Here is a 14,945-nt window from a genome sequence, read left to right on the forward strand (position 1 = left end):
TGCCATTGCCTTCTCCGAGATTGGGGGCTAAGCGTCTGATTTTGGACTCTGAATTTGGTACTTGGACTCATTTTTACCAAGGGAGAAAGTGGTCCCTGTCTTATGTGTCCCGCCCATTTATGACCGCTGCTCCAGAGTTGGCAAGGATGTGCACAGAGCACAGATTCTCTTTAAGGTTTAGCCTAGGATCTTGTCCACCACCACCTCCACACACACCTCCCTTTGCTGTTTACACACCATTTTGAACAAAGTGTTCATCTTTTCTGAATCTGTTTCCTCCTCTGTAAAAGGGAGACCAGAATGCAGAAGACCAGTCACCCAGGGTACAGTGTGGATACAATGGTTGTTCTCTTTTTATTTTTAGAGTCCTTCCACTTGAGAGTCTCCTTGGGTTTTATGCTTGAGTTGGGATCCCTGCTCTATGATATCTCAGCACCTATTTCTATGCAGCATCTGCCAGACCAGAAACTTGCTTTTCTTCTTCTTCTGATCAGTCGTTTGGTCCCACTTTGGCACTCTGTCTAATCTCGGGGTGTTTGTGATATTTTCTTGGACCCATTCCAGTCAAAGACTTATTTTCAAGGGTAGTCACTAATAATAATGATAATAATAATAACTAACCTTTACAGAGAGCTTGCTAATAAGCACATCACATGGCTTATTTTAACGAATCTAGAGAATAGCCCTATAAGGCCATTGCCTTAAAGAATCTCCAATGCCTCTGTGGGCTCCACTTCATAATTGAGGAATCAGAGGCACAGGAGGTTGTGTGATTTGCAAGGGCTCAGAACTGTATTTGTGACTTTCCTGTTTGGAACCTAGTGTACTTAACTGCCTCATGCAGTAATTTGAGGAGTGGCAGGTTGCTTTCCTTTGCAGTTTTACTGTATTTTGTGAAACTACTTTAAAATTATTAGTATCTATGAGGGTATCTTGCTTTCTTCACTAAGTTGCATATAAAAATAGTGATTTGTATTTTTCTAAAAATGGAAATAGCTCCATTATTTTCCTAATTACTGAATTACAATATTTATATAGTGTTTGCTTTATGCATATTGACTAATTACCTGGGTGTATTACCACTTCTGGGTAATTACCACTTCTGGGGCTTCCCTGGTGGCGCTAGTGGTAAAGAATCTGCCTGCCAATGCAGGAGGCATGTTTTCAGTTCCTGGGTCAGGAAGATCCCCTGGAGGAAGGCATGGCAATTCACTCCAGTATTCTTGTCTGGAGAATCCCATGAACAGAGGAGCCTAGCAGGCTACAGTCCATGGTGTCACAAAGAGTCAGACATGACTGAAGTGACTTAGCACAACATAGCATATTACCATTTCTAATCCTCACTCCAGCCTGATGAGGCAGGTACAGAATTACTTGCATTTTGCAGTGAGAAACCAGAGATACAGAAAGGTTAAATTATATGCTCAATAGAATATTTATATAAAAGGAAAAAATGGGATGCAAAACAAGGCAGTATGGCTCAGGAATCCACATTATGCAATACTACTCCTAGTATATATTCTTTATAAATATGTGCCCATTGAGGGGGAGGTTGAGAAAATATAAGGTTTTTTTTAAAGGAAAAAATTAATGCTACCCATAAACCACTCTAATAACATTTGTTATACATCTTGAAGGCTTTTTTTCCCCTATCCAGTATAAAATGAAAGATGGACTAGTCATCCTAATTTATGATTGCTTTTTTACATATTCATATACATAGCATATTAATTTTTCGGGTCATATTGATCTTTAGGGTCAATAACTGCATCCTTTTTATCACTGAATATCATTTCATTGAATGGGTATACTATGTTATATTTAATCATGACATAATATACTTTTAGGATTTTTTGTTTGTTTATTTTATATTTCCACTGTCATAAACAAAGCTGCAATGGGTTCCTACTTAGCCAGATTTACAAATTGTCTAATGATTTTCTTTGGGCATTTCCTAAATTGGAATTGATAATTGTGGGTCCAAAAGTAGGCTATTTTTTCACATGCATTGCCAAATTGCCTCCTACAAACTCTTATCAGCACACATTCCCTCCAACATTTAGTGAAAGTACTCATCTCCCCAGGGTAGAGGGCCTTGTTAAAAACCTTTCCCTGTTGGTTGGAAAGCACATTACATTGCAAAACTTTTCCTTTTAACTTAAAAAAAAATTTATTTTTTGGTTTGCATTCATTCTTTTATTAGACGCTTTAAAATGTTCAGTATTTGGAGGCTGTAACTATGAATCATCAAATATGTTAATATTACATATTAACAAATCATGTAGCCTGATAAACTGTATGCAGTAGGATTTTAAAGGACAGTGTTATGTCCTTAATTAAAAATTTTCTCCCAAGAAAGGACTTTTTATAAAACCAAACTAATGAAAGGGAATAAATGAGATCCATCCAAAAGGTAAAGCTATTTTAGTTGATATTCTCTGCTTATGAGCATTCTTCTCAATGTCTGAGAAAAAACAAGAGTGAGAAAATTGAGGAGAGACTCTTGAGCTATGGCGATAAAGAGATTTTCACTCTTGCAGTGCTACCCACCTCCCCATATTCTCTGGTTACTTAGCCGCCTGTTCTGTTTCCTTGTTTGAACAGCCTGAAGGTTCATAGATCCAAACTGCAGATGCCTTTCCCCAAATCTAAATGGCATCTGGGCTTCCCTGGTTGCTCAGTGGTGAAGAATCCACCTGCTAATGCAGAAGACTCAGGTTTGATCCCCAGGTTGGGAAGAAGGCCCTGGGGAAGGAAATGGTAATCCACTCCAGTAATCTTGCCTGGGAAATCCCATGGACTAAGGAGCCTGGCGGGCTATAGTTCATAGGGCTGCAAAAGGGTCAGACACAATTTGGTGACTAAACAACAAAAAATGGCATCTATGTTAAGAAATACAGCTATATTTTTTTCAACAGTGATATCATTACTCAATGCATTATAAAAGTATTTTGGAATTGCCTTGTGAATCTCTTGAAAAAATAAAACTCATTGTTTAATCTTTGTATCTGACCCAACTTATTGTAATTTAATTTTTATGATATCAAATTCATCCTCTAAGAATGGATATTTGTTGTGAATGTTTAAAAGAACCAACACATATTCCAGAGAAAATCTTTTTAAAAAAGAGTTTAAAACATGGTGATCACTTTACAACATATACAAATATTGAATCATTATGTTGTACACCTGTAAATTATATAATGTTATATGTCAATTATATCTCAATTTAAAAAAAAGTGAGAGTCATCAGTGGCTTTCATGCAATAAACATACAGCTTTTCCAAGTAACAGCAGAAAGGAGAGACATCACTTATCTCAACGTAAATTCTGATATGATACTGTTCATCAGAATCCTGATTTTTTATATTCATAGGCTATATATCATAAAGCTGTTTTGTCACTGAAATGAGAATTTATTACCTATTTTCTGGTGATAATGATAGTGCTTACCAATATCCATATTCCTTCTTTCATTCTGGACACACAACTAGACAACACTTGGCACTTTCTTTTCAGTAGATGGGCACCTGGAATATAAATAGGTGTGGTGGGGACATTGTCCAGGTTTACCTTTATTCCTGTGTATTTTCCACAATCCTGTGTATTTTTTTCTTCTCTCTCAGCTAGCTGGTTGCAGAGCATACTATGGGGGATCCTAAAGCCCTGGAAGAATCTCAAACCATTAAGTAGTAGATCCTGAGTGCCTGCATGACTGCATGAAGCAGATCTCCTATATACAGATACATTCACATATACCTACTTCACGGAATCTCAGGAGTCTGTAATTTGAGTGAGAAATGAATCTTTACTGTGGTAAGTCACTGAGATTTGGGGCTTATCTGTTATAGCAGTTAGCCTAACCTGTTATTTTAAATAGAAATAACATTAACCATTTATTCTTACATTTGCTATTATTATACATTCTCAGACAAGATGCAATTTTGACATGCACTTATTACTAACTTGCATTTGTCTGTAGACTGTATAATGAATAAATAATGACTAGGTTACCAATCCTGGCATTTAAAATATTTTAAATATTATGGTGTTCCAAAAGACTTTTTGTTAGTACTGATTAGTGGCAATAAAATAAGTAATATCAAAACTTTCCACTTACTCAAATAAGAGGATGGTCAGCTAAATATATCATGTTTACCCAGTGAGTTTTATTTCCTGAGCTACCACAGTCTTAGACAGTCTCTGCTGCTGCTGCTGCTAAGTTGCTTCAGTCGTGTCCGACTTTGTGCAACCCCATAGACGGCAGCTGACCAGGCTCCGCCGTCCCTCCCTGGGATTCTCCAGGCAAGAACACTGGAGTGGGTTGCCATTTCCTTCTCCAATGTGTGAAAGTGAAAAGTGAAAGTGAAGTCTCTCAGTCGTGTCCGACTCTTAGCGACCCCATGGACTGCAGCCCACCAAGCTCCTCTGTCCATGCGATTTTCTAGGCAAGAGTACTGGAGTGGCTTGGCATTGCCTTCTCCGATAGACAGTCTCTACGCATGACTTTTTTATGGGTCACCAAGGTCCTGGGTCCTGTGCAACTCATTAAAGAAGGAGACGCTTCAAATCCCCATTTTCCTTCTTTTTTCCAAGTCCTTCAGAACATACTGCTTCCTCTCCAAATCTCTTTGTCAAGACTGCCTATGTGTGCTCCTCTTTGAAGCCTTCCCACTAGCATCAACCTCATTACATCCACAGACTTTAAATCAACACCTCCTCTGATTTCTCAATGGATCTTAAGGTATATTTTAATATTTTGGTTTTGTATTTAGTATATTGATATGATATCTATATTCTCTGTCATTAATTATCTTTGATAGCTTAATGCATCTTGATCATCTTGTTGTTGTTGTTCAGTTGCTAAGTTGGGTCTGACTCTGTGATCGCATGAACTGCAGCACGCCAGGTTTTCCTTTCCTTCACTATTTCCCAGAGTTTGCTCAAACTTATGTCCATTGAGTTGATGATGCCCTCCAAACATCTCATCCTCTGTTGCCCCCTTCTCCTCCTGCCCTCAATCTTTCCCAGCATCAGAGTTTTTTCCAATGAGGCAGCTCTTCGAATCAGGTGGCCAAAGTATTGGAGCTTCAGCATCAGTCCTTCCAATGAATATTCAGGGTTGATTTCCTTTAGGATTGACTGGTTTGATCTCCTTGCAGTCCAAGGGACTGTCAAGCATCTTCTCCAGCACCACAGTTCGAAAGCATCAATTCTTTGGCGCTCAGCCTTCTTAATGGTCTAACTCTCACGTCCATACATGACTACTGGAAAAACCATAGCTTTGAATATATGGACCTTTGTCAGATGTCTCTGCTTTTCAATATGCTGTTTAGGTTTGTCATAACTTTTCTTCCAAGAAGCAAATGTCTTTTAACTTCATAGTTGCAGTCACTGTCTGCATTGATTTCGGAGCCTAAGAAAATAAAATCTGTCACTGTTTCCATTGTTTCCCCATCTATTTGCCATGAAGTGATGGGACCGGATGCCATGATCTTAGTTTTTGGAATGTTGAGCTTTAAGTCAGTTTTCTTCACTCTCCTCTTTCACCCTCATCAAGAAGCTCTTTAGTTCCTCTTCACCTTCTGCTATTAGAGTGGTATCATCTGCATATCTGAGGTTATTGACCATCAAATGGTCAATACTGAAATCAGATTGATTATATTCTTTGTAGCCAAAGTTGGAGAAGCTCTTTGTCAGAAGTCAGCAAAAACAAGACCTAGAGCTAACTATGGCTCAGATCATGAGCTCCTTATTGCAAAATTCAGGCTGAACTTGAAGAAAGTGGGGAAAACCACTAGACCATTCAGGTACGACCAACCTTGATAGTATATTAAAAAGCAAAGACATTACTTTGCCAACCATGCTCCGTCTAGTCAAGGCAATGGTTTTTCCCATGGTCATGTATGGATGTGAGAGTTGGACTGTGAAGAAAGCTGATCGCCGAAGAATCGATGCTTTTGAACTGTGGTGTTGGAGAAGACTCTTGAGAGTCCCTTATACTGCAAGGAGAGCCAACCAGTCCATTCTAAGGGAGATCAATCCTGGATGTTCATTGGAGGGACTGATGCTAAAGCTGAAACTGCAATACTTTGGCCACCTCATGCGAAGAGTTGACTCACTGGAAAAGACTCTGATGCTGGGAAAGGTTGGGGGTGGGAGGAGAAGGGGACGACGGAGAATGAGATGGCTGGATGGCATCACCGACTCTGTGGACATGAGTTTGAGTGTACTCCGGGAGTTGGTGATGGACAGGGAGGCCTGGCGTGCTGTGATTCATGGGGTCGCGGAGAGTCGGACACGACTGAGTGACTGAACTGAACTGAACTGAAACTGAAATCATATCCCTTATGATTATATAGTGACAAATAGATTGACTATTGACTATTCAATATAGAGGTGACAAATAGATTCAAAGGATTAGATCTGATAGAGTGCCTAAGAACTATAGACAGAGGTTCATAACACTGAACAGGAAGAAGTGACCAAATCTATCCCCAAGGAAAAAAAATGCAACAAGGCAAAGTGTTTGTTTGAGGAGGGCTTACAAATAGCTGGACAAAGAAGAGAGGCAAAAGGCAAAGGAGAAAGGGAAAGATATACTCGACTGAATGCGGAGTTCCAAAGAATAGCAAGGAAATGTAAGATTTTTAAGTGGACAATGCAAAGAAATAGAGGAAAACAATAGAATGGAAATGACTAGAGATCTTTATTTTAAATTAATTTATTTTAATGACGCTAATTACTTTACAATATTGTGGTGTTTTTTGCCATACACTGACATGAATCAGCCATGGGTGTACATGTGTTCCCTATCCTGAACCCCCCTTCCACCTCCCTCCCCATCCCATCCCTCAGGGTTGTCCCAGTACACTGACTTTGAGTGCCCTGTTTCATGTATCGAACTTGGACTGGTCATCTATTTCACATATGGCAATATACATGTTTCAATGCTATTCTCTCAAATCGTCTCACCCACGCCTTCTCTCACAGAGTCCAAAAATCTGTTCTTTATCTGTGTTTCTTTTGCTGTCTCATGTATAGGGTCATTGTTACCATCTTTCTAAATTCCATATATATGTGTTAATATACTATATTAGTGTTTTTCTTTCTGACTTACTTCACTCTGTATAACAGGCTCCAGTTTCATCCGCCTCATTAGAACTGATTGATTCAAATGTGTTCTTTTTAATAGCTGACTAATATTCCATTGCGGAGAAGGCAATGGCAAGCCACTCCAGTACTATTGCCTAGAAAATCCCATGGATGGAGGAGCCTGGTAGGCTGCAGTCCGTGGGGTCGCTAAGGGTCAGACACGACTGAGTGGCTTCACTTTCACTTTTCACTTTCACACATTGGAGAAGGAAATGGCAACCCACTCCAGTGTTCTTGCCTGGAGAATCCCAGGGACGGGGGAGCCTGGTGGGCTTCCGTCTATGGGGTCACACAGAGTCGGACACGACTGAAGTGATTTAGCAGTAGCAGCAATATTCCATTGTGTATATGTACCAAAGCTTTCTTATCCATTTGTCTGCCGATGGACATCTAGGTTGCTTCCATGTCCTGGCCATTGTAAACAGTGCTGTGATGAACATTGAAGTACATGTGTCTCTTTCAATTCTGGTTTCCTCGGTGTGTATGCCCAGCAGTGAGATTGCTGGGTCATATGACAGTTCTATTTCCAGATTTTTGAGGAATCTCCACACTGTTCTCTATAGTGGCTGTACTAGTTTGCTTTCCCACCAACAGTGTAAGAGGGTTCCCTTTTCTCCACAACCTCTCCAACATTTATTGTTTGTAGACTTTTTGATAGCAGCCATTCTGACTGGTGTGAGATGGTACCTCATTGTGGTTTTGATTTGCATTTCTCTGATACTAAGTGATGTTGAGCATCTTTTCATGTGTTTGTTAGCCATCTGCATGCCCTCTTTGGAGAAATGTCTGTTTAGTTCTTTGGCCCATTTTTTGACTGGGTCATTTATTTTTCTGGAATTGAGCTGAAGGAGCTGTTTGTATATTTTTTAGATTAATTCTTTGTCAGTTGGTTCATTTGCTATTATTTTCTCCCATTCTGAAGGCTATCTTTTCACTTTGCTTATAGTTTCCTTTGTTGTGCAAAAGCTTTTAAGTTTAATTAGGTCCCATTTGTTTATTTTTGCTTTTATTTCCATTACTCTGGGAGGTGGGTCATGGAGGATCCTGCTGTGATTTATGTCAGAGAGTGTTTTGCCTATGTTTTCCTCTAGGAGTTTTATAGTTTCTGGTCTTACATTTAGATCTTTTATCCATTTTGAGTTTATTTTGGTGTATGGTGTTACAAAGTGTTCGTTTCATTCTTTTACACATGGTTGACCAGTTTTCCCAGCACCACTTGTTAACAAGATTGTCTTTCTTCATTGTATATTTTTGCCTCCTTTGTCAAAGATGAGGTGTCTATAAGTTCGTGGATTTATCTCTGGGCTTTCTATTTTGTTCCATTGATCTATATTTCTGTCTTTGCACTAGTACCATACTGTCTTGATGACTGTAGCTTTGTAGGATAGTCTGATGTCAGGCAGGTTGATTCCTCCAGTTCCATTCTTCTTTCTCAAAATTGCTTTGGCTTTTTGCATTTTTAAAAAAATTTCTGTACAAATTGTGAAATTATTTGTTCTAGTTCTCTGAAAAATACCGTTGGTAGCTTGTTAAGGATTGCATTGAATCTATATATTGCTTTAGGTAGTATACTCATTTTCACTATATTGATTCTTCCAATTCATGAACATGGTATATTTCTCCATCTATTTGTGTCAACTTTGACTTCTTTCATTAGTGTTTTAGAGTTTTCTATATATAGGTCTTTTGTTTCTTTAGGTAGATTTATTCCTAAGTATTTTATTCTTTTTGTCACAGTGGTGGATGGGATTGTTTCCTTAATTTCTCTTTCTGTTTTCTCATTGTTAGTATATAGGAATGCAAGGGATTTCTATGTGTTAATTTTATATCCTGCAACTTTAACTATATTCATTGATTAGCTCTGGTAATTTTCTGGTAGTGTCTTTAGGGTTTTCTATGTAGAGGATCGTGTCATCTGTGAACAGTGACAGTTTACTTCTTCTTTTCCAATATGGACTCATTTCTTTTTCTTCTCTGATTGCTGTGGCTAAAACTTCCAAAAGTATGTTGAATAGTAGTGGTGGTGAGAGTGGGGCACCCTTGTCTTGTTCCTGACTTTAGGGGAAATGCTTTCAATTATTCACTGTTGAGGATAATGTTTGCTGTGGGTTTATCATATGTGGCTTTTATTATGTTGAGGTGTGTTCCTTCTATGCCTGCTTTCTGGGTTTTTTTTTTTTTTATCATAAATGGATGTTGAATTTTGTCGAAGGCTTTATCTGCACCTATGGAGATAATCACATGATTTGTATCTTTCAATTTGTTAATGTGGTGTATCACATTGATTGATTTGCAAATATTGACAAATCCTTGCACCCCTGGGATAAAGCCCACTTGGTCATGATGTATGATCTTTCTAGTATGTTGTTGGATTCTGTTTGCTAGAATTTTGTTAAGGATTTTTGCATCTATGTTCATCAGTGATATTGGCCTGTAGTTTTCTTTTATTGTGGCATCTTTGTCTGGTTTTGGCATTAGAGTGATGTTGGCCTCATAGAATGAGTTTGGGTATTTACCTTCCTCTGCAATTTTTTGAAAGAGTTTGAGTAGGATAGGTGTTAGGTTTTCTCTAAATTTTTGGTGGCATTCACCTGTTAAGCCATCTGGTCCTGAGCTTTTGTTTGTTGGAAGATTTTTTTTATTACAGTTTCTATTTCTTTGCTTGTGATGGGTCTGTTAAGATTTTCTATCTCTTCCTGGTTCAGTTTTGGAAGGTTATACTTTTCTAAGAATTCATCCATTTCTTCCAAGTTGTCCATTTTATTGACACATAGTTGCTGATAGTAGTCTTTTATGATCCTTTGTATTTCTGTGTTGTCTGTTGTGATTTCTCCATTTTAACTTCTAATTTTGTTGATTTGATTCCTCTCCCTTCTTTTCTTGATGAGTCTGACTAATGGTTTGCCTATTTTAATTATCTTATTAAAAAACCATCTTTTAGTTTTGTTGATTTTTGCTATAGTCTCCTTTGTTTCTTTCTCATTTATTTCTGCTCTAATTTTTATGATTTCTTTCCTTCTGCTCACCCTGGGGATCTTCATTTCTTCTTTTTCTAGTTGCTTTAGATGTAAAGGTAGGTTATTTGTTTTATTTTTCTCTTGTTTCTTGGGGTAAGCTTGTATTGCTATGAGCCTTCCCCTTAGCACTGCTTTTATTGAATCCCATAGGTTTTGGGTGGTTGTGCTTTCATTTTCATTTGTTTCTATGCATATTTTGATTTCCTTTTTTATTTCTTCCATGATTTGTTGGTTATTCAGAATTGTGTTGTTTAGCCTCCATATGTTTGTATTTTTAGTATTTTTTCCCCTATCAGTCAGTTCAGTTCAGTTCAGTTCAGTCGCTCAGTCGTGTCCGACTCTCTGCGACCCCATGAATCACAGCACGCCAGGCCTCCCTGTCCATCACCAACTCCCAGAGTTCACTCAAACTCATGTCCACAGAGTCGGTGATGCCATCCAGCCATCTCATTCTCCGTCGTCCCCTTCTCCTCCCGCCCCCAACCTTTCCCAGCATCAGAGTCCTTTCCAGTGAGTCAACTCGTCGCATGAGGTGGCCAAAGTATTGCAGTTTCAGCTTCAGCATCAGTCCCTCCAATGAACATCCAGGATTGATCTCCTCTAGAATGGACTGGTTGGATCTCCTTGCAGTATAAGGGACTCTCAAGAGTCTTCTCCAACACCACAGTTCAAAAGCATCGATTCTTCGGCGGTCAGCCTTCTTCACAGTCCAACTCTCACATCCATACATGACCACGGGAAAAACCATTGCCTTGACTAGATGGACCTTGGTTGGCAAAGTAATGTCTTTGCTTTTTAATATACTATCAAGGTTGGTCATAACTTTCCTTCCAAGGAGTAAGCGTCTTTTAATTTCATGGCTGCAATCAGCATCTGCAGTGATTTTGGAGCCCAAAAAAACAAAGTCTGACACTGTTTCCACTGTTTTTCCATCTATTTCCCATGAAGTGATGGGACCAGATGCCATGATCTTTGTTTTCTGAATGTTGAGCTTCAAGCCAACCTTTTCACTCTCCTCTTTCACTTTCATCAAGAGGCTTTTGAGTTCCTCTTCACTTTCTGCCATAAGGGTAGTGTCATCTGCATATCTGAGGTTATTGATATTTCTCCCGGCAATCTTGATTCCAGCTTGTGCTTCTTCCAGCCCAGCGTTCCTCATGATGTACTCTGCATATAAGTTAAATAAGCAAGGTGACAATATACAGCCTTGACGTACACCTTTTCCTATTTGGAACCAGTCTGTTGTTCCATGTCCAGTTCTAACAGTTGCTTCCTGACCTGCATACAGGTTTCTCAAGAGGCTTGCACTCATCTCACATGCTAGTAAAGTCATGCTCAAAATTCTCCAAGCCAGGCTTCAGCAGTATGTAAACCGTGAACTCCCAGATGTTCAAGCAGGTTTTAGAAAAGGCAGAGGCACCAGAGATCAAATTGCCAACATCCGCTGGATCATGGAGAAAGCAAGAGAGTTTCAGAAAAACATCTATTTCTGCTTCATTGACTATGCCAAAGCCTTTGACTGTGTCGATCACAATAAACTGTGGAACATTCTGAAAGAGATGGGAATCCCAGACCACCTGACCCTATAGTTGACATTTAATCTTACTGCATTGTAATCAGAAAAGATACTTGAAATGATTTCCATTTTTTTGAATTTACCAAGGCTAGATTTATGGCCCAGGATGTGATCTATCTTAGAGAAATTTCCATGTGCACTTGAGAAAAAGTGAAATTCATTGCTTTGGGGTGAAATGTCCTATAGATATTAATTAGGTCTATCTGGTCCATTGTATCATTTAAAGTTTGTATTTCCTTGTTAATTTTCTGTTTGGTTGATCTATCCACAGGTGTGAGTGGGGTATTAAAGTCTCCCACTATTATTGTGTTACTGTTGATTTCCCCTTTCATACTTGTTAGCATTTGCCTTATGTTTTGAGATGCTCCTATGTTGGGTGGATATATATTTATAAGTGTTATATCTTCTTGTATTTTGATTGATCCTTTGATCATTATGTAGTGTCCTTCTTTGTCTCTCTTCAAAGTCTTTATTTCAAAGTCTATTTTATCTGATATGAATATTGCTACTCCTGCTTTCTTTTGGTCTCCATTTGCATGAATTATATTTTTCCAGCCCTTCACTTTCAGTCTGTATGTGTCCCTTGGTTGAGGTAGGTCTCTTGTAGACAGCATGTATAGGGGTCTTGATTTTGTATCCATTTGCCAGTCTTTGTCTTTTGGTTGGGATATTCAACTCATTTACATTTAAGATAATTACTGATAAGTATGATCCTGTTGCCATTTACTTTGTTGCTTTGGGTTTGAGTTTATAAACCTTTTCTGTGTTTCCTGTCTAAAGAAGCTCCTTTAGCATTTGTTGAAGAGCTGGTTTGGTGGTGCTGAATTCTCTCAGCTTTTGCTTGTCTGTAAAGCTTTTGATTTCTCCTTCATATTTGAATGAGATCCTTCCTGGATACAGTAATCTGGGTTGTAGATTTTTCTTTTTCACCTCTTTAAGTATGTCCTGCCATTCCCTACTGGCCTGAAGAGTTTCTACTGAAAGATCAGCTGTTATCCTTACAGGGATTCCCTTGTGAGTTATTTGTTGCTTTTCCCTTGCTGCTTTTAATATTTGCTCTTTGTCTTTGATCTTTGTTAGTTTGATTAATATGTGTCTTGGGGTGTCTCACCTTGGGTTTATCCTGTTTGGGACTCCAACTAGAGTTCTTGATCATCTTACTGTCTACGTTACTTGTTCTTCACTAGCTTTTTCAAACTCCAACTAAAGTTCACAGGATAAATCAAGTTCATTGACCAACTGCTAGTTACCAGTAGGCTGTAACTGTGTAAATGACTACTGGTCTGAGATTAGCAAGAAAATTGGAAGATTAAGATAAGACGTGAAACCTTGCAGGAAGAAAATACAGGAAAAAGATGCCAAGAGTGTCTTCATCATCAACTAATTATTTCCAAAAATCTTGTCATATTTCCTATCAGATTTGCCAGGGAGAGCAAATTAACACTAATCACAGGTGATTGAAGAAGACTATCCATTTTTTCCCTTGACAAATTATTAGCCAAATGAGGAATCTCCTCAGTGATGATGAGGTACTATGCCATAAAATACCCTAATGGAAAGAGTTTGATCTTGGTAATCAGATTGACCTGGCATCAAATTCAGATTGTGCTTAACACTGTCTGTGTGACTTTGAATATGTGATTTAATAAGAGTTTCATTTTTCTCACCAGTCACTTAGGAAGTTAGCACCTGCAGGATTCAGTGCATATAGTAAGTACTTAGTAAATCTTCTAGTGTCTTTAATGATGGTTTTTTTTATCTTAGCCTGTAATAGGTTCAGATATTCACTAAAGGTTTGCTACTTGCAAAACTTGTGAGATGGGTTATAGTCTGTGATTCATAGCACTTCTGGTCTATACGAGGTTCAAACCTAAGAACTCCACCTCATAGTGACTGTACTCCCTAGCAGTCTGTACTTTCTCAAAAATGTCACTTATTTCTTTTGCCACAAGGCACAGCATGCAAAACTTCCCTGACCAGGGATTGAACCAGTACCCCTTGCAGTGGAAGTGCAGAGCCTTAACCACTGGTCTACCGGAGAAGTTCAAAGATGGCACTTTTCATGTCTTTCTCCCCACTTAGGGTGCATGATTTCCCACTAGGCAGGAAAGGGACTTTGAAACCAGGAAGCAGGATTCCACATTCTTAATCCCTATCCTGATTACAAAAATAAATGTCACTTTTTTCTGTGCTTGAGGAGCCCGCTGTCTAGGATGGACAGCTGGTGCATTAACTGTTTCAAGACCGTGTAACAGAAGCTTACAAAGTTAAGTCTATATGAGAAAAACTGGAGAAAGTTTCACAAAACTTTTTCATGAATGAGAAGATGGTTGGTTTGGATCTTGAAGGAAAAATAGACATCTGGTTTTAGGGGTTGAGAGAGGGAGATTCAAAATGAAGAAAACAGTGATATACTTAAAATAGGGCTTGGTATATAGTAGGTGTTTAGTAAATGTAGAAGGAAGGAAGAGAGCATATGATTTTGCAATTATAAGAAATGATATAAATGAACTTATTTACCAAACAGAAACAGGCTCACAGGCTTAGAGAATGGTCTCAAGGTTGTTAGGGGGGAAATAGGGGCAGAAATAGTTAGAGAGTTTGGGATTAACACGTATCCACTGCTATTTTTAAAACGGATAACCAACAAGGACTTACTGTATACCACAGGGAACTCTGCTCAATGTTATGTGGCAGCCTTGATGGGAGGGGAGTTTGGGTGAGAATGGATACATCTGTATGTATGCCTGAATCCCTTTGCTGTTCACCTGAAACTATCACAGCATTGTTAGTTGGCCGTACATCAATACAAAATAAAAAGTTAAAGTTAGATTGGAGGCAGCTTGATAGCTGGTGGCATGTGTTAGAAGACAAGTCCAGTAAGGTTGGGTAGGATAGTGGAGGCCCCAAATCTGTTGCAGAGTTCAGAGTTCATCCTATGGGCAGTGTTTGGAAGCTTCAGAGCCAAAGGACCTTAGTTGATTCCTATTTTATAGACATACTATTTATTATTGATTTTAAGACACACTTTAGAAACAGTTTAATAACTCTGAAACTCAGAAGCATCCCACAACTGATGGTGTCATAGATTAATTAGCAGTTGTCTATTTTCTTTCTCAGAAATATATAAAATAATGTGGTTGCTTACAAGTGATGGCACCTTATGTTTTGACATTATAGCAGCAGAGTAAGAGAGG

Source organism: Moschus berezovskii, chromosome 11 (assembly GCF_049115385.1).
Source record: "Moschus berezovskii isolate FMDL1 chromosome 11, NW_MosBer_1.0, whole genome shotgun sequence".
NCBI classification, from domain to species: Eukaryota; Metazoa; Chordata; class Mammalia; order Artiodactyla; family Moschidae; genus Moschus; species Moschus berezovskii.